Consider the following 20,359-nt stretch of genomic DNA (forward strand, 5'->3'; position numbering starts at 1 on the left):
ATGTACAAAGTTGTCAAAAGCGCCCGAGATATCAACCGAGAAAAAATAATTGGGCCTTTTTTGTATTTTTGCCGAGACTAGCAACTCACATCTTATATGATTTGTTTTAGAAAAAATGAACTTGGCTCTGAACCAAATTTGATAATCAGAAAAATCACATTTAGTCAAAACTTCTGGCAATACGAAACACTCGAAGAGCTTGCTCATGAAACAGGACATGGTCATTGGTCGATAACTGTATCACTGATATGCGTCCTTTCCCTTTTTCAAAACTGATATTACGATTCCCCAAAGAAACTATATGTAACTAACGACTAGACTTAATATATCTAGAATAGGAGCTGAATGTATGTTAACAATAATGGACACTAAATGGTGAAGTGATTGTAACATAGACCATCCATATCAGGAGCACTTGATTTTTTATCATTCTTTAAAGCCGTATATATATCACCACTATATATTGACAATATATAGACTTGCCGAAGACCTCGAGGAACAGTATTAGGAAATAAGGAAGAAAACATGGACTGGATAGAATGATTAAATGGAAAAAAAAACACGAGTAAAATGAGCAACAAAATCACTGATTTTGATAATCGAAACGAAAGCAGGCACAAACTTGCTGCTAATAATTACAGTGGACCAAGACTTCCGATCCAAGGGGCCATGCAATTCATTCAGGAGGGCTTGATGCAAAGAAGATCTAAACTGACGTTTTGATTAATTTTAAATACTTCACCAGACTTGGGCCGATCACAAGCAATCAAAAGGCGAAGCCAAAACTTCGCGTGTTGTTTAGGTTTTTTCACTTCTGGGCACACATTCCATGACGGTTTTCTGGTGCCAAATCTAACAGGTTCAACAGGAACTGAAACTAAAGCAGCTGACTTCAAACAATGCACGATCTGGTAAAAGTAACAATTTAAATCAATCTTAGCTGTCGGTGACCTTACAGAGGTTTGTAAAAGGTGAAAATGCACTTTCAGGCTTGATATTAACGAGGAAAGAGCATACACATAAACTTCAGAATTTACTCGTCTCCAATGTGGCTTATCAAACAATTGATTATGTTTAGAAAAACGATTATAAGCCAGTAGAGCAGGCGAATCAGTTTTATAATTTAAAGGCAAATGATCATCCTCAATTTCATCGTCCAAAAAAATGACAGGAAGACCCACGAGATATACCCTTGAAACTAAAATATGATCAAAGTTTGATCTAGAACCATCATGGTTATGAATGTAGGTAAACTGTTTATCTTTATTGACTAATTGATTGCCACTAGGCAAAGCATAAAAAAACCGGTCACTTCTTTCAGATTGGGAAAAAAGATTGGTATGAATACCACCAGCCATAATAAAATTTAATCCCTGATTGGTCACACTTAACGTAAGTGTCCTGAGTCGCTAACAATAACCGGTAAAGACAGATAGAGAAGACATTTTCTTGTCATCGCGTGGCATATATACATTGATGAGGACCATATTATTGAATTTTATTGCCAGTAAATTATGGTCAGAAAAAATAAGCTCAGGTTTCTTAGCGAGGCGAACTTAGTATCTGCATTGGCTTTAGTTAGAAAATGTTCCTGTAGGAAAACTATATCATAATCAAGAAGCTCTTCAATAAGAAAATCTTTGTCTTTGGTTCCGTTAATATTAAGTGAAACAAAGCGAAATCTATTGCCACTAACAATCATTTTTTATCCTTATTCAGAGCTTTTTTTAACACTGGGCATCTGAGACTATAGGAAACATGATTTCCCCCGCAGTTGGCGCAATTCGGGCTTTCAGTGCAAAGATTATCATGTGTGTTACAATGTCCAGCAGCGCACCGTGAACACTTTTGATTAATCGATGGGAGTGGGCGATTTCCAACAATGTGGTTCGGTGATTGACAACGGTAGCATCCAGGAGGTAACCTCTGAAAATGTCTAATTTTAAAAAACTTGTATCCCAAACACAAACCTTCGTTTATAGCTATATTTAAGGCAGCATCATCTAGAAATTCAAGGCAAAAGAATTGGAATACCAATATTGAAGAACTTTTACTCGGGAAGAATTAACTCCTGCTTTAACTAAGCAGTAAAGCACTTGCGAATGTACAAAGTTGTCAAAAACGCCCGAGATAGTTGTGTTACTGAACTAGCGCTCGTTAAGGCAAGACATAATTTTTACTTCGTGATAGTTCTCAACTGTGATATCCTGTTTTATTTCAATTAGTGCACTGTTGATTCTGGGGCCCATTATCGTGTGATTTGTGACGAACGGGGCCGACGCTCGTAAGTTTTTTTTAAATGTCATTTTGATGAGTTGAGGAAAGGAGCGAGCGTAATGTATATTTAGAGATTTATTAATTACCGATAGAAGATAATTAGCGATGTCTCTCACGAAAAAGTATTTTGATGAACGTATGGACAACTTAAAACAACTGGTAGAAAATCTTCGTACGGAGAATGCAGCGTTGAAACAAGAGAACACTGGCTTGAAATCTGCTCTTGTGGCAGTTAAAAACCAGGTTTTAAGAACTGAATTGTATGTTAAACGCAAGAATCTTCTTATCCATGGAATTCCTAACAAGGAAAATGAAGATATTGAAGAAACCGTTAATGATTTTTTGTCAGAAATGTCGGTACGGATCTACAGGGATATTAAGTTCACGGCCATCTATAGACTTAGAAATAAGGCTAAAAGTCCCAGGAAACAAAAGTCACATCCGGCATCGGACCCTATTCTTGTATCTGTTCTAAATCTTCGACATAAGGACAATATTATGGCTTGTGTTGGTAATCTAAGAAATACAGGGAAAAGTGTCAGTATTGACCTTCCATTCGAGCTGGCTAAACGTCGGAAAGAACTTTTGAGTACGGGTTATAATTTAAGAAATTGTAAAGTTGCCTCCGATAAAATGTATCATACCAAAGTGGTTCAAAAGGGGACTAGGTTGTGGCTAGAATCTAAAAAGACTTCTAGTTCTAACTGGATCAAGGTTGATGACGCATGCTACGACCCACTTACCCTAGTTTTCCCCTCGGTCAATTCTGATTTCGATTCTGACGCATGATTATTATTGAGTGCTCGCTTCCGCTTAATATAATATATCTTCAAAAAATGTGCTGTTCGTTAATGTTATTTGTCTTTTTGTATTTTTCCCTTTTATTTGTCTTTCTTTACCCTCAGTATTTACACCTTTCTGTGCTATTTTACTTGTTTTTTTTTTTTTTTTTTAGAGCAAAATAATCAAGTTCGTGTCATAGCCTTTTTAATTCGGATTAAGAGGTTGACATAACTGGTGTTCACGCGACTACAGCATGGCTCTCTGTCACCTGCATGGGTAAGTATTTATGGTTGACACTAATTCTCTATTGGGGATTAAGGCTAGCAAAACACAAGTGAAATTAAATGATTATGAATTTGGGAGAGTAAATTTTAATGAGATTACTAATAACCTGGTATGTAAGGCCCCCAATATAAATTTATATGAAAATTTTGAAAATTTTATTGATAGTGTGTTTGTGGAGGAACTGGGATTTTGGGACTCTGGGGCTTGGTGGGGTGATGCATTCCCGGTTGTGCATCTAAACGTTCAGGGCCTAAATTGCTCGTTTGATGATATTCAATTATTAGGTAGGAATTCGTGACCTGCAATTATCGGTCTATGTGAAACATTTTTGAGCGAAAAAAATCAGGTGCTTTTGGATAGTCCCGGTTATATGTTGATATATCTTAACCGCAAGACGGCCCAAAAACGTGAACTCGGATTTTACATCAAAAATAATTTTCAGGCTACACTAGGACATGATTTATGTACAAATAATGAAAAGGTATTTGAGTCACTTTTTATAGAAGTCCCAATCAACGCTAAGTAAAGTGTAATAATAGGCGAAGTATATCGTTCTCCAAGTGGGTCCATAACCCAATTTATGGAAACATTAGAAGATGTTGTTGGAAAAGTTTTTTCTGAAAAATCCGAAGTTGTATTAATGGGCGACTTTAACCTAGACCTTGCGGATCCGACATCTAGACAGGCTTCTGATCTTTTGTCTTTACTAATTTCGTATGGATTAGCTCCTTGTATAAACATACCGACAAGGATTTCTAACCAGACAGCAACATTAATTGACAATATTTTTTCATCACTACACTCCATTCAGAATGAAGTACTGCTTTCTGATACTTCCGACCATTTGCCAGTTGCAGCCTTGTTTCCAATCCTCCAAAATCTACAAAGATTAGTCCCCCAGGATACATCGAGAGTCTGTTGCTCACCAATGGAGCTGGAGAGACTGAAAAGAGATCTGAGTACGTCTTCATAGAACTTTCCTTTACCAGAAAAGATTAATTTGGGCAATTGTAACGATATATTTGGCCAGTTTTATGACACTATTAAGGAAGAATTCGCGGCTTATTGTCTAAAAGCTCCTTTAAGGAGTCCTCGATCAAGAAGATCAACACCCATAGCTCCCTGGCTAACACCGGGAGTCCTCAAGTCAATAAATAGAAAGCAGAACCTTTGGAAAGAGTACAAAAACAGACCAAGTGATGCTAAATTAGAAGCATTTAAGTTGTACAGTAATATGCTGAAATCAATTATTCGGAGAACAAAAACAGTGTATTATACTAAGAGATTTGATGATTGCTGTAGAAATATAAAGAAGACGTGGGACGTGATTAAGGACTTTAGTCGGCCATCGAAAAAACTAGAAGGTCTCCCTAAGTCTCTTATGGTAGACGATCAACTTATCACAGAAAAAGGCCAAGTACGACATCATATGAACAAATTCTTCGCGGAGATAGGGAAATCAACTGCTAATAGTGTTTCTCACTGCTCGGTGTCTCAGACTTGGAAGCAGTTCCTAGGCCCCCGTGCTTGAAATCAATGGCTCTTGAGGACGTTACAGTGCAGGAAATTACAAATATTGTTTTGTCCTTAAAGAATTCTTCAACAGGTTTTGACAAAATTTCTGCTAAAGTAATTAAACATATCCTTCCGTCGATTATCACCCCACTTTGCCATTTGATTAATAGGTCATTTCAACTAGGAGTATATCCTCAACGTCTTAAATTGTCACGTGTGATAGCTCTCTTTAAAGGAGGTGACCGTGAGGATCCTGGGAACTATAGGCCGATCTCTCTTTTGTCAGTGTTCTCTAAGATATTTGAAAGGCCAATGCTCAAACGTCTGGTAAGGTTTCTTGAAGCTAAATCTTTTTTCCATAAGCATCAGTTTGGGTTTCGCGCAAAGTACTCTACAGAACATGCTTGTAATAAACTTCTTCAGTTTATACGACAATCTTTAGACTCTAATCTTATTCCTGCAGCCATTTTTCTCGATGTAAAGAAAGCTTTTGACAGCCTTACACACAAGATTCTCATTGGTAAACTTTCTCATCATGGTGTGCGTGGGGAAGCATTGTCTTGGCTCTCTTCATACCTTACTGACAGATCTATTGCCATGGAAGATACAGACAAGGAAATTCCAATTGAATACGGAGTACCCCAAGGTTCTATTCTTGGGCCAACCCTATTCCTGATATATGTGAACGACCTCTACCGACTTCTAAACACCCCAATTCCCAATGTCTGCTGTGGATTGTGTCACATTTGTTACTCTCAGACTATGTCGGCGTCCACATCTGATTGTCGAGAAGAACTGGTAGCATTTGCAGATGACACTACTCTAGGTGCTGCAGCTCTGGATGAGTCATCTCTTATTCTAAAACTTCTAGCAATGACTAAGAAGATGTACATTTGTTTTGAAATAACTCAACTAACTTTAAATGTAAAAAAAAGTCGTACCTTCTTATTTTGTCCTGTCCAGATGTGAGCTGCCCCAGAATTATTGAACATCTTACACCATGAGGCTCCCTAAGTCACCCCCCAGATCGATATGTGCGATTCCTGGGAGTTCTTTTGGATGAAAATTTATCGTTTAAGTTGCACGTTCAAGTAATAAGAGTGAAAATTTCCCGTGGACTTGGAATCATCCGTAAACTAAAGCGTTTATTTCCTTTTCCTATACTCCGTCTGTTATATTTCACCCTCATTTTCCCTTATATATGTTACTGTTCGTCTGTGTGGATGTCTACATTTTCTTCTATACTTGCTCCTGTTCATATTCTTCATGAGAAAGCGGTAACAGTTCTCCAGTCGACTACACACTCTCCTGTTAATCTCCTTAAGATTAGAGATATTTATGTTATATCTCTAGCTTCGTTGGCATATCAATTCTTCCACGGAGATCTCCCATTTTGTTTGTCTGGACTACTTAAGCCAGTAGGGGAAGTAAATTTTTACTCAGTTCGAAACAGGGAGGATGTTATGATTCCAGCTACTCCCTCGGTTCGTTCAGACTTTGGTCTGGTCGTGACTGTGGGACGTGCTTGGAACTTGGTTCCTGCTGAGATTCGTCAGTCACAAACACTTGGCTCCTTTAAAAGACAGATGAAAAGTTTCTTATTAAAGCTAAATATTAAATAGTTTATAGTTGTTGTTTAGTTTTTTTTGTTGGCGTTGGATCCTCGATGATGTAGAGAATTTTTCATTTTTGATTTATTTTATTCTTGTCGGGTGATAGGAGGGTCGCTGTTTCGTGTGGACTGTCGGTGAGTTGACTTCTTTTACTTATATATTTATAAGTTAAACACTGTTTAGTATTGTTTATGCCAAGTTTTAATATTAGTCATTTATTCTGTGTCGTTTCCCAAATAACGGGCCATTGAGCCCTTTGGGATATTGTTTTTGTTATTGTTATTTATGGAAATAAATGGAACTTGAACTTGAACTTGAACCTTTGACAGCAACCTTGTTTTTTACACCACTGAGTAGTGGATGCTGTTTGGTTTTGGAAGGGCAATCAAAAAAAGGGGTACAAATTCAACCTTTCGTTTATTTGTAATCACCAAACATTAAACTCTACAAATTGTATTTTTGCAGATGCATTTCCCCAAAGAAACTAAAAGTGATTTTGGAAAGCCAAGATAAAAACTAAAGCAAAATAAAAACAAGTAAATTTACTTGAGTATATTTTAAGTATATTATTTGTTAAACTTGAAAAGCTTTGAGATACTATTTTTGTTGCTGTTTTAGTTGGTATAATGTAAAATAAGAACACACCACACAAAAGGTTTAATACGGTTTTTTGACTTCAGAAAGCTGCGCTTATTCGGTTTTGTATTCTTATTATTGTTTTTCAGAATAAAATTACTGTACTTCGCTATAAGGTACATCAATGCTAATCAAGTAACAGTTTAGCTTGGTCGATCCCATAATGCAACTTTAAGCAACCATCACAAAATAAAATTAGAAAAATTATTGGAGACTCTCAAATACACAAAATTTTCTGGAGAATCTCACCTTTTAAGTGACAAACTTTAATTTTTACACCCTATTCATTAATCATATATCTACTTTTATCCCAATATTAGTTTCTTTAACTTTCTTTTCAAACTGACATTTAAAAAAAAATTCTAGGGAAATCGCAACATCTGTTTAATTTCATGGAAAATAAAAGATTATGAAGTTTAAATGCATAGAATAGGAAACAACACATCAACAAAAACATTTCTAACTATCTTTTACCTTGAAAAATAGAATGAGATCACTCAGGAAAATCTATTGCCAAAATATAGTTTAGATAGTGTAATTGAAAGGCAATACTCCTTTTATTTCGATTATAAAATATCCAATAAGTGTTGCAAGCATGCAATAAGTGATCACCATATAATCATCCTTTTCCCCTAAAATCAGTTGTTGTAAGAGTGTATTTTACCCCACTCTGGTATCCGAGTGACTCATGCTATTAAAACAGAAAAACGATCACAAAGAGACAAGTGGGAAAGAACCTTGTTTATATAGAAAAAGAACGTCGTAACCTCACACCTGCTTTTATGATATAAATGCATGAGATCTTAGTGCAACGGTACCTTCGCCACTGTGATTATAGGCGTTTTGAATATTTCTATAATACCTCAGTAAAGTTCTTCAAAAGCACTTCAGAAACTGTTGATTAGCATTGAATAAATTGTAAACTCAAAAGATGCTTGTGAAACTATAGAGTTCTACTGCCTTTTTTGAAATAAGCAAAAGGTAGCTAATAAGCCAAAGGCCAAAGGTAGAAGCACTGATAATTTGCAATTATGCGTTGCCAGTCCCCAAAGGGTAGTTCTCAGTATGTATAAATAAGTTAGCTCTAGTTATTTCTATTTCCAAAAATTAATTAGATGTCATTTGGATGTGAAAATTTATGAATAAAGTGCCAAATCATGAAATTGGTTTTCTATTAATCGTATTACCTTTTATTAATTATCACACTATTATCACGGTTGCATCAAATTATAACGCTTAAATTTGTTCAGGTGTGATGTTTAGTGTTATTTTTCTCGCTTGTAGCCTTGTTTTTTTTTTTTTTATCTTTTGAGGATTTAATTATTTATTGGTAAATTATTGAGAATATTTAATCCTACTTTTATTATTTTCTGTATCTTTGTTTATTTTTAATTTTTGTTGTTGAAGCTGGAGACCTTTCATCAACTGGAGCTGAAACGATCAGAGACACTTCTACTTCTATCCTATCATCTGAGCATCAATATCTACCTGTGGGTGCTGTATCCAGAATAACCAGTTTAACATCTGAATCGGACTCCCAAAGTCTGGATAACAATGATGAAGGTATGTTTTGAACTATTAGTTTTTTGAACTTATTTTGAAAAGCAAATATTTTGTCAAACATGGTAAGTTTTTGTAAATTTTACAAGCATAACATTAACAATATGTCAAGCAGTATCAACAGCATAATTCAAATTCAAGCATTTATTAACCTCCAAAATTGGAAAGTATAAATAAAATTAAAAATGAACAAACTGACCACTTAAATATATATAAAAAATATATATATTTATATATAAATACAGGCCAATATACACAAACCTAAATTATACCAATAATACTTAATTACATTTCATTTATAACATTGTAAATTTTAACATAAACAAGCATGAAATATAAAAAAATTGAATTATTGGAAAAAAGAATATAAATATTCTAATTTCAATAATTTAAAAAAATTCCAAAGTCGGTCTGTGGGACATCGATGGCCCTAGCAAATTAATTTTTTCTGCTTCTTATTCGTTATCACAATTTGATCGTTCATACTATATTGTTGTATCACTGATGACATAGAATTAAATTTTAAAAGTCGACATAAAAATTTTCCAAATTAAAAAATTGTTTTTCTGAAGAATTAGAAGAACTAAAATATAGTAACCACACTAAATATAGAAGAACTTGATATTAAAAACCTGAGTTAATGACTTTCTAGTCAAAATATTCCTGGAGAGGAATTACCCTGCCAAAACTTGCAGAGATACAAGAAAGGACGAATTTTATTATATTTGTTTGACAAAGGGATAGCAAAGGTCCATAAGGAATATCTAAATAAAGAAAAAAAACATTACATAAAAATCTTGTTTTAAATGTCGCGTCACATTTTTCACGTTTTTAAAGCGTTTAAATAGTATTACCAAAAGTCGTTGGCAAGCTAAGTTTGCATTTTGAATGATACGGTAACACGTCAAAATAACTCAAATGTTAAGCACAAAAAAATCGCGAGACGTTTTTCCTTGCGAGGCTCTTATACTTAAAAATAGTTAAAATTCCTTTTTAAGTTACTAAAAAGTTAAACCAGCACAGAGTGTGGATTTAGGTACCAAAGTGGACATTTATCTTATATTTAAGCCAGAATGGAAACAGATTCTGAGCAATAGTTTTTATTTACATTTTGCAGAACATTAATATTTTATTGTTTAAACATTTTTTTTTTAGAATTCAAAAATAAAAGATCCCAAAACCGATCAAAAATAACGTCAGATTCAAATGAAAAGTATCTAATTAAAATTTGCATCATTGCATACCTCTCCTCCTTATTGAAAACAGGAGAATTACATTTCTGCATTGGTTGTGTAGGTCGAAGCTCGTAGGTTGTTAAAGTTTTTTCCCTCTGCAAGTTTTTTTTTGTTAATGTTGACAGTCCTGATATCATTTCTTAGTTGAGTATCAGTTTTAGTCATTCATCCAAAAACATTAGTGACATTTACTTTGAATTTTTATAGTGAAAAACGTATTGAAAACATGAGATTTAAGTAAAATATCCAATTTTTCTCTGTTGAAAATTCTGAGTACTTTCGTATTTCTGACTCGATGAATCCACAGATTAAAAAAAAAAAATGAATCTCGCTATACAAGTGTCTTGTTCACTTTATGCAAGTAAGAACTGTAGGCTTGTCACAGCATTATATCTTTGAAGGGGATCATAAACCCCAGGCCCAATGGAGTATTTGAAATCCAATGCTTAGTCTATTTCTCTGTTGTTTTTTTTTATAAACTTATCTATGGTAGCGTCAAAATAAAGTGCAATTTAGCAACTGAAAATTGTGTCAGTTATTATGCTTTATACTGTCGTGCATACTCACAATTTGCAAAATATCAGATGCAATAAAATTGCTGATTATTCTTTTCCAGAGCTAAATACTACCATTAGTGCTACTAACAACTCACCGAAGCACCAAAACCCGTGAGGCCATTACATCTATGTGAGCTCCTCTTCCATCCTAATTTATTCTAAGCCTCCCTCTTTGAGCCCTCCCAGGACGTATCCATTTCTCTTAATTCTTTCCCGATGAGGTCTTCCCGCCCTAACCATAGACGACTTGCTATCTGTTTAACTCTAAACTGTTGACTGAAAAAAACAATTTTTTGCAATCTGTCATCTTTCATCCGCAGATCGTGGCTTAACCATCTCAACAACCTTTATCTCAATTATAGTCCTAGAAAGCGGGATTGAACTGTACTTTTCTTACAGCCTATCGTCAGTCAGGTACCCAAAACAATCAATAGACAATTTCTCTGGAAAACATCTAGCAAATCTTCCTCCGTTTTTCGGAGCGCCAATACTTCAGAACCATATTTGACCACTGTCATCATTAGAGCTTCCAATATTCTAATTTTGGTTTGAAGACATTTCTTCCTATTGTTCTAAACTTTTTTCAACTGAAAAAGCACCCTGAGCCTTGGTTGTTCTACTTCATCATCGAGGCACACACCATATTCACTAATAATACTACCAAGGTAAGTAAAGCTGTCCACTTGATCGACCTTTTCGATACCCAAAGTCCCTTTTTTTCACTTATTCTTAGCCTTAGTGACTTAGTGTACTTAACGTTAATTTTTAAACCTATTCTGCATTTTTAAACCTATTTCTAGGATGTTCAAATCATCAGCGTAATCTATGTCTTGGAAATTTATGCTTCCCCATTTAATTCCGTGTTCTTCCATTGCCTTTCCTGTGCTCTATAAGACAAATTCCATCAAAACGATCAGTATAGCTGGGGATAGAACACAACTGTGCTTAACTCGAGATTTAATACGAAATAAGCTACTTTATAGCTTTAATACAAAAATCTATCTTTTTAGCCTGAAAACATACATCAAAACAGATAAAGCCCATATAACTTATCAATTAGTCATAATCTCGTGCGAATGCTTTTTTTCGTTTACTGGGACATAATTTTATCGAATGGTAACACTCCTCAAGTGGGAATAGATTTGGTCCCCAGTCTCGCGGGTAACCCGACAGGGTCAACCGAGCCCTTTGCAGAGGCCTTTGTCCATATATCTGGATCTTACGTCCTGCCGCAGTTGTTTTATTGAAGATCCGCCCCCGATGGTGTTCTGCGTCAACATGCAATTTAAACCAATGCTGGGAGGAGGTATATAACTCACGGAACGTAGAATTTACTTGTGAGCAACTGTGTCTCTTATGGTTTACTAGACATTCATCATGCCGGTAAAAATGCACTGATAAAAAGAAGTTTCCTCTTAAGTAATTTGTATTTATTTGTAAATCATTAACTTGAAGAAAAAACATTTCTGTTTACGTAAAATTTTTATAGGCTAAAAACGAAAGCTTAATATCAATTTAGTTTAAAAATAACTTTTCTTCAGAAGTCATGGTGAAATGGGGACAGGGGGCATTTTCTCCTGTAGACCCCTATTTTAGAACTTTATAATAATTTTCTACTGTCTATGAGTTTATTGATAATATGGCATTCCTAATTTACGGAATGTTGCCGTTAAATTAGTTTTCCAAGTGAAATGATGATACAAGTTTAATATAAGTTCAACTAGGGGTTTAAAAGAAAATTATTCGATAAAACATATGATTTTTTTTTTAAATTCCGTATGACTTTCAAGTTTTAAAGCTGATAAAGATTTATATATTATATTAATTCCGATTCTTCCATGAAGTAAAACTGATTTCAAGTTTTGTTCTCTCATTTTTGTTTCAATTTAAAGTGGCAGGTAGTGTTGATCCAAATCAGGTTACAGCTATAGAATGTTCACCTTGCATTGATTTCTAATTATTGAATCGTTTACACCTTATTTAATTTTAATAAAATTATTTTTTTATTATAGAGATAATTCATTCTACTGTGTGCAGTTTTGATGGTGTGGATCAACCAAAACTCTTAACATTTAGTCAACATTTAGTTATATATGGTCATTTTTCACCAAGCGCGTCTGAGTTAGAACGACCGGGAAGTTCATCACTAGATGTTACACAGAATCTTTCTCATGTGAGCAATTTGAAAAGGCATCAAACAGTGCGCACTGGGGATAAACAGTTTGAATGTGAGGTCTGTGAGAAAACTTTTTCTGACTCAAGCAGTTTGATTAGGCACCAAAGAGTGCATAGTGGTGAGAAACCGTTTAAGTGTGATATATGTGAGAAAACTTTTTCTGACTCAAGCAATTTGATTAAGCACCGAAGAGTACATACTGGTGAGAAACCTTTTAAGTGTGATATATGTGAAAAAAAAATTTCTGAGTCAAGCAGTTTGATTAGGCACCAAAGAGTACACACTGGTGAGAAACCGTTTAAGTGTGATATATGTGAGAAAACTTTTTTTCAGTCAGGACATTTGATTCAGCACCAAAGAGTACACACTGGGGATAAACCGTTTAAGTGTGAGGTATGTGAGAAAACTTTTTCTGAGACAAGCATTTTGATTCAGCACCAAAGAGTTCATACTGAGGATACACCGTTTAAATTTGAGGTTTGTGACAAAACTTTTTCTCAGTCAATCCATTTGATTAACCACCAAAGAGTACATACTGGTGAGAAACCGTTTAAGTGTGATATATGTGACAAAACTTTTTCTGAGTCAGGCATTTTGAAAAGGCACCAAAGAGTACACACTGGTGAAAAGCCGTTTAAGTGTGACATATGCAAAAGAGAATATTCTTCTAAATTAAATCTTAACAATCATATAACAACCCATTCTCAGAAAAAGCCTGTAGTTCATAGTCTACAATAGCAACCTCTTTGGTTGCCCTATTGTAAACTGTATCGCTGAACCCTATTGTCGTTTTTGGTCTGTCCTCAGAGAAGTAAATCCTTAAAACTATGATTGTCACCAGTATTTCTAATCAAGAGATAAGAGGGGGATGTATGCTCATTAGGATTGTTCTAATGTGGCGACGTCCTTATGAGTGATTAATATATCCTTTGAGAAACCACTGCAGAAGTAAAGAAACGACAAATATTTACTTGTTCGAGTGTTGTCATTCGTAAAATTGGGTATTTTGCCGTACTTTTACGGACCCTCTTAGAATTGGTACTTTACCTGACATCTTTTACGGCGCTTTATAGTTAACATTGTACAAAACTGTCCAAAAGGCTGGGAGAAACAAGTTTGAATATGATGTTGTTATTGTGATGTCTGCTGGATACACAGCAGGGTGAAAGAATGAAATATAATTGCACTCAATAATTTCGTTGTGAAGTGTTTATAATTGAGTAATAAATTGGTATTTGACTAGCCCTTATCTAACACCATGTTATTTTATTTGCATATGCTTATTCTCGTTTTATGAACAATTTACGTAATCTTTCACTAAAAAAGTTTCAGAAAGCATTTGATCTTTTGAACAAAAGAACAAAGATGTTATCATTTGATCTGTGGGTCTGTAACAATGTTACCCAGTCTAATCTGGTTTCTCGCCTCTCTTTTGGATGGAAGATTGGATGGACCCACATTTTCTCTTCTTTCTGAAAATAGCTGGGTGTTAATTGAGGTCAGTATTATTTCTGCTGCCAACCAGAGGTCTGAACTGATTTGGATTGGGAGATGTACTTTATCCAGACTTGCTCAATACCTGGTTTGCCTGTTATGAAAGACCCCACTCAAATGTAACATTACTAACTACCACAATGTTGGAACCTTAACGATACATCTTCACAAAGCTTCTGATCCCTCAAAATAGCAAAAACTAAGCTATTGCTTCTTAGAAAAAACTGTCTGACTAAAAAAAATATTGTACTAGAATTTGTCTTGAAATTTAGAATCAGAAATGGATCTCATTGAATCCAAAGTCATTAAATATACCAGGTGGTCAAAATGCATTAACAATGTAATTTTGCTGTCATCTAGCAATTAATAGTAAACACAAAAAACAGTTTATGTTTTTATTCAATTATTGATTATTACCAAAATGAGTTGATAATTAAAACCTATTAATTGGATTAATAATTTGAGTGTAGAAGAAAAAAAGAGGTTTTCAACAGAAAAAAAAAAAACCGCCTAAGAAGTAAGATCAAAGTCCTCAGATCTACCATAATATTGCTTTCTTTCAAAAGAAATAAGATCTGAACACACTGATTTGCAAAATACATAACAAAAGCAATTTCTGAAATATTTTTTCACCTAAATCAACAGCTCGTTTTTTGGCGACACTATATAACTGGATGCGTTCAAACCTGTAAGTTTAATCACAAAGTGAGTTGATTTTATCAAAAAAAAAAAAAATGAAATTTGTAAAAGGACATTGCTTATACTTTGAGAAAATAATTTCGGTAACGAGGTTTTTCATTTTTGACACATTTTCGAATTTTGATTACTTTAGACAATTTAGCAATGACCTTTGCCTTAGCTACCCGCATTGGTATTGTCGTAATTGACGGTCCAGTTTTTCGGTATTCATATCTTATCACCTTTGATAGTTCAGGTGTTGGTTCCAAAGGATCATCATTTATTTCAACTGCAACTGCAAATTTTTTCTGTTTTGGAACCTTCCAATAGATATAATATTTAATAAACTGATGCGTTGGAAACTCAACAATCTTATTTATGCTATGCTTGACATCATATAAGAAAATGCTTAAATGATGTCATATAAAATGCTCATAACATGTACTAACATAGTACATGATGCCACTTGCCACCAAATTAAGGCTCTTAACGAATTTTCTTAGGTTTTTGACCTGTCTAGATCGTTTTTTATGCGAGAATCAAAGTTACTAATTTTCACAAAAAATATAGAGCCGTTTCCGAGAAAAAAAAAATACTTAAATATGTTTACAGTTATTGCTCGTTTATAAAGATAATATATATATATATATATATATATATATATATATATATATATATATATATATATATATATATATATATATTTTAGCATTTTTTTTTACTTGGAAATTTTTCAACTTTTATTTTTTCTAATTAATTTTTGTGGCTGTACCAGTGGTGTTCTGTGGCTGCTCATCGACACTACGTGGCTTTACCAGTGGTACTCTATGGCTAGTTATCAACACTACCTAGTTTATTGTATGTATTAAATCAGTAATTTTTCTACTTTAGAAGGATAAACATTTGCATCATATTTTCTTGCCAAAAAATGAAAATGATTTATTAGAAAAAAATGTGTGCACATGATAAAATCATCGTTGCGCTGAATGCTGACAAAGACAAATTCTTGAACTATGAAACAAGTACTAGTGGGGATCTTATTGGAAACGTATGCGAGCATTATTGTGGCAGTGAGAGATTGAATTTCTTTGGTTATCGACAACATTCAATGGTTATACAGTTAGTTATGCAAGAGTCAAATTTCAAGAGATGATAGTGCTGAAAGATTATACGAGCCCAAAACTAAAAGTTAATGAAGAGGGCCACCTTCTTGCTGATTGTACGGATAACACGTTACCTCTTGATAAGTCATATCAACATCTTTGTGGTATTACCATTCAACAGGTCGTAAAAGCAAAACGAGCCTACTCCAGCATCAATGTCATAAATCATATCATGTCTACATGTCGGAGCTGTAACCTGTGTAAAAATAATGAGATAATAGACAGTATAATCGAGAGCAAATTAAAAGGGCATGGACAGATAACACCACGAAGGAAATAAAGATAATTCAATGCAAAGCAAAGCCTCAATGGTCGTTAATAGTATAACTGGTATTTTACCATCAGATATCATTATTGAACAGAATATTAGCAATGATGAAAAAGTGAAAATGAAATATTCAAGAAAGTATGCGCACATATTAGAATTATTGTAAGATTGAATGCTGACAAGGACATTTATTTGAACAATGAAAAAATTACTAATTGTGACACCTTTGGAGATGTATGTGTGCACTGTCATAAAAGTGAGACATTGAATTTTTTTGGAGTATAAAAAAAATCAACATTGCTGATAGTGGATATAATAGAATAAAATTTCTAGAGATTATAGTGCTCAAAGATGATTCATGCCTAAAAGTAATAGTTGACAACGAGGGCCAACTTCTTGCTCGTAGCGTGGGTAACACGTCACCTATTGATAAATCATATCGTCATCTTTCGGGTATTAGCAATCAACGGAAGGTAAAAAGAAGACAGGCATAATGCTGCACCGATGTCATAAGACATATCATGTCTTAATTGTTACATGTGTAAAAATAAAGTGTAATAGACAGTGAAATCACCGGCAAAATAAAAAGGGCATTGGTAGATACTATCACTATGGACTTTAACGACAATTCTAAGAAAAGCAAAGCATCGGTGAATGTTGCTAGAACAATTCATCATATAGTCAAGGAACGCAATAATACCAAATATGAAGTCCATATTGAACTTGTAGGTGACACAGCAGTAAAAATAGTGTATGACACAAAATGGATTAATGATTATTCTACTGGCTATGAACTTGGAGAAGAGAGTAGCTACAGTATCAAAAGAATACATGACGAATCATTTTATGAAACAAATTCAAAGTGTCCAAAATTGTTTGATGATATTAAAAATGTTTAATGATGTATGTAACATATCTTTATATTAATATTCTGCATGTTGTTATTTCATTGAAAATATTTCATATATTACTTTGTTATGTGATTAATAAAAAAAAAACTGATTTCACAAAATAAGTTTTTCAAATAAAAGTAAAGAACTCCATTAAACCAAAAAGGAACAAAAATAAAATCATATAATCTACCAAGCGTGAAACTACCACAAATCAGCATCGATAAATAATGAAACCCAAAACGAACAGAATTTACAATAAATAGCCGAGTCAGACTCAAAACGAGCTGAAATTAACAGGAATAGGGCTCATAACCCCTATGCCTACCCAAGGTCAGAACATAATTTAAACTTTACTGAAAAAATATAAGTATTTTCACTTTTATAACTTTACTCAATTAAATAATATAAACTTTGATTGCTAAATACATGTATATTAAACTGACTATGCCTATTCATTTGTATTTTTTAGTACAGTGCAAGTAATGTTCTGGCCTTGGGAAGGCTAAAGGTTTTAAGCCCTACTCTAGTTAATTTCGGCTTGTTTGGAGTTTGACTCAGTTATTTATTGTAATTTGTATTCGTTTTGGGTTTCATTTATTCATCGATAATGATTTGTGGTAGTTTCACGCTTCGTACATTATATGATTTTATTTTTGCTCATTTTTTACTTTACTTTAAAAAACTTATTTTGTTGAAATAGCTTTTTAATTAATTTCTGTTCGTTTTGTAATGACATAGTCTTTTCAGGGAATAAGAAAGTAATACTTTAAATCTTTTCATTTTTTTTTAAACTTTATAGTTTGGCTTACTATTTATATGCTGGAGAAAAATTTTCAATTTTTAAAAACCTACACCCTTTTAAAAATCTGGACCCAAATAGTAGTGTTTAATTTAGTTTCATACTTCCTCTAGTTGACATTAAATAGAAAACTTGATACCATTCACAAAATAATCTGTTTACTTTCTTTGATAGCTTGGTTACACCCCTCCCCGCCCCCCCCCCCTTGGGACGCCCCTGCTTCCAACCACTGTTTTACTTTTGAATCTTAAAAGGAGCACTAGAATTTACGATTTCTAATGAAATTCAATCAAATTAAGATTATTCAGATTATAATATCCTTAGCCTTACGAGTAGTACGGAGCAAAACGGCTCAATTGCGGCCGAAATTTTGAAAAACAGAATTTTGATATTAGATGAGGTATATAAAGAATCGAATTATCATGGTGATAGCAAATATATAAGATTCATTAAGTTTAGTGTTACGCATCAAAGGCTAGAAACCTGAGAAAATTTCCATGATTTTCAAAAAAGGGGGGGCCCTAAAGAGTCAAGGAATCTTAATGCAAGTATAGCCATTAGATTCAGCGTATTCAAGAACCCTGATTTCGAAGTTTCGAGCTTCCATCTGCAAAAATGTACAGTTTTGTGTTTTTTGCCAGAAGAAAGATCACGGATGTGTGTTTATTTTTTTTTTTTTTCAGGGCTTCGGGGCTAATTACATCAAACCAATAATCCTAGAATATAGAGAAAGGGCCTATTCAAACAAAACTTCAAAGTATTAGTGCTCTTTTTAAGTGACCAAAAAGATTGGAGTGCAAGTGCCCTTTTTAAGTGCCCCCTCCACCCACCGTTTTTCCTAAAGTCATCTGATCGAAATTCTGAGATAGCCATTGTGCTGTTTGTCATTTAAGAAAAAAAATCCTTAAAAAACTTAGTTAAAAATTAAAATAACTGATTTTGTCTAAATTTATAAATTGTTGCCAAACACATTAATGACAAAAACTAGATTATTTAAAATTAATAAAGCCCGTTAACTATTAGACAGGATTGATGAATACAACACCAGTTTTTTGTCTTTTACTAATCTATAAACTTTTGAAGTTCCAAAAATTTGGTGTTTTTAGGTCTGAAAATTCAAGTTAAATATCAAACAAAAATTGTTATTAAATTGTCACTTTCTCAAAAAAAAATTTCAAAAAAGAATAATGAAAGAAAAGTTATTAAAACAAACATTACAGTCGTTTTATTATGGTTAGACCACTCCAAAGGTTCATGTTGTGGATTTTCAGTTTATAGTGCCTTCACCTTACTGTAGTTTCTGTATTGCAGTCAAAATTAATAGAAATAGTTAAAGGAATAATATTGAACAAGTTGTTTCAAAAATGATCCTTGCAAAAAAATAATCAAGCTTAAAAAATCCATCAATTTCCCTCCATGGGGTAATTTAAAGGTAAATTTTAAACTTCTCAATACTTCCTACCTTCCTACTTTATATTAAAAAATGAATACAGATAAATGTAGCTCAGAATATCCTTTTATTTTAGGTATGGCCAATTTATTCATTATTTGTGAGATCTACAACATGTTTAAATGCAAAGATCACATATATATATATATATATATATATATATATATATATATATATATATATATATATATATATATATATATATATATATATATATATATATATATATATATATATATATATATATATATATATATATATATATATATATATATATATATATATATATATATATATATATATATATATATATATATATATATATATATATATATATATATATTATTTTTATAAACGAGCAATAACTGTATAAATATTTAAGTATTTTATTTCTCGGAAACGGCTCTATACTTTTTGTGAAAATTAGTAACTTTGAGTCTCGCATAAAAAACGATCTAGACAGGTCAAAAACCTAAGAAAATTCGTTAAGAGCCTTAATTTGGTGGCAAGTGGCATCATGTACTATGTTAGTACATGTTATGAGCATTTTATATGACATCATTTAAGCATTTTCTTATATGAGTCCAGCATAACATAAATGAGATTGTTGAGTTTCCAACGCTTCATTTTGTTAAATATTATAATTTCTATTGGAAGGTTCCAAAACAGAAAAAATTTGCAGTTGCAGTTGCTATAAATGATGATCCTTTGGAACCAATACCTGAACTATTAAACGTGATAAGATATGAATACCGAAAAACTGGATTGTCAATTCCGACAATACCAATGCGGGTAGCTAAGGCAAAGGTCATTACTAAATTGTCTGAAGTAACCAAAATTCGAAAATGTGTCAAAAATGAAAACCTCGTAACCGAAATTATTTTCTCAAAGTATAAGCAATGTGCTTTTAAAAATTTAATTTTTTTTTTTTTGATAAAATCAACTCGCTTTGTGATTAACCTTAGAGGTTTGAACGG

The 20,359-nt window shown here is 33.2% G+C and overlaps 1 protein-coding gene across 1 annotated transcript in view; it reads right to left on the minus strand.

The window, feature by feature from the left end:
* The window catches only part of LOC148943937 (uncharacterized), a 395,661-nt gene that overhangs the window by 360,649 nt on the left and 14,653 nt on the right, over positions 1–20,359 (minus strand).

Source organism: Artemia sp. Qi Xiang Cuo, chromosome 15 (genome assembly GCF_049724085.1).
Source record: "Artemia sp. Qi Xiang Cuo chromosome 15, ASM4972408v1, whole genome shotgun sequence".
NCBI lineage: Eukaryota > Metazoa > Arthropoda > Branchiopoda > Anostraca > Artemiidae > Artemia > Artemia sp. Qi Xiang Cuo.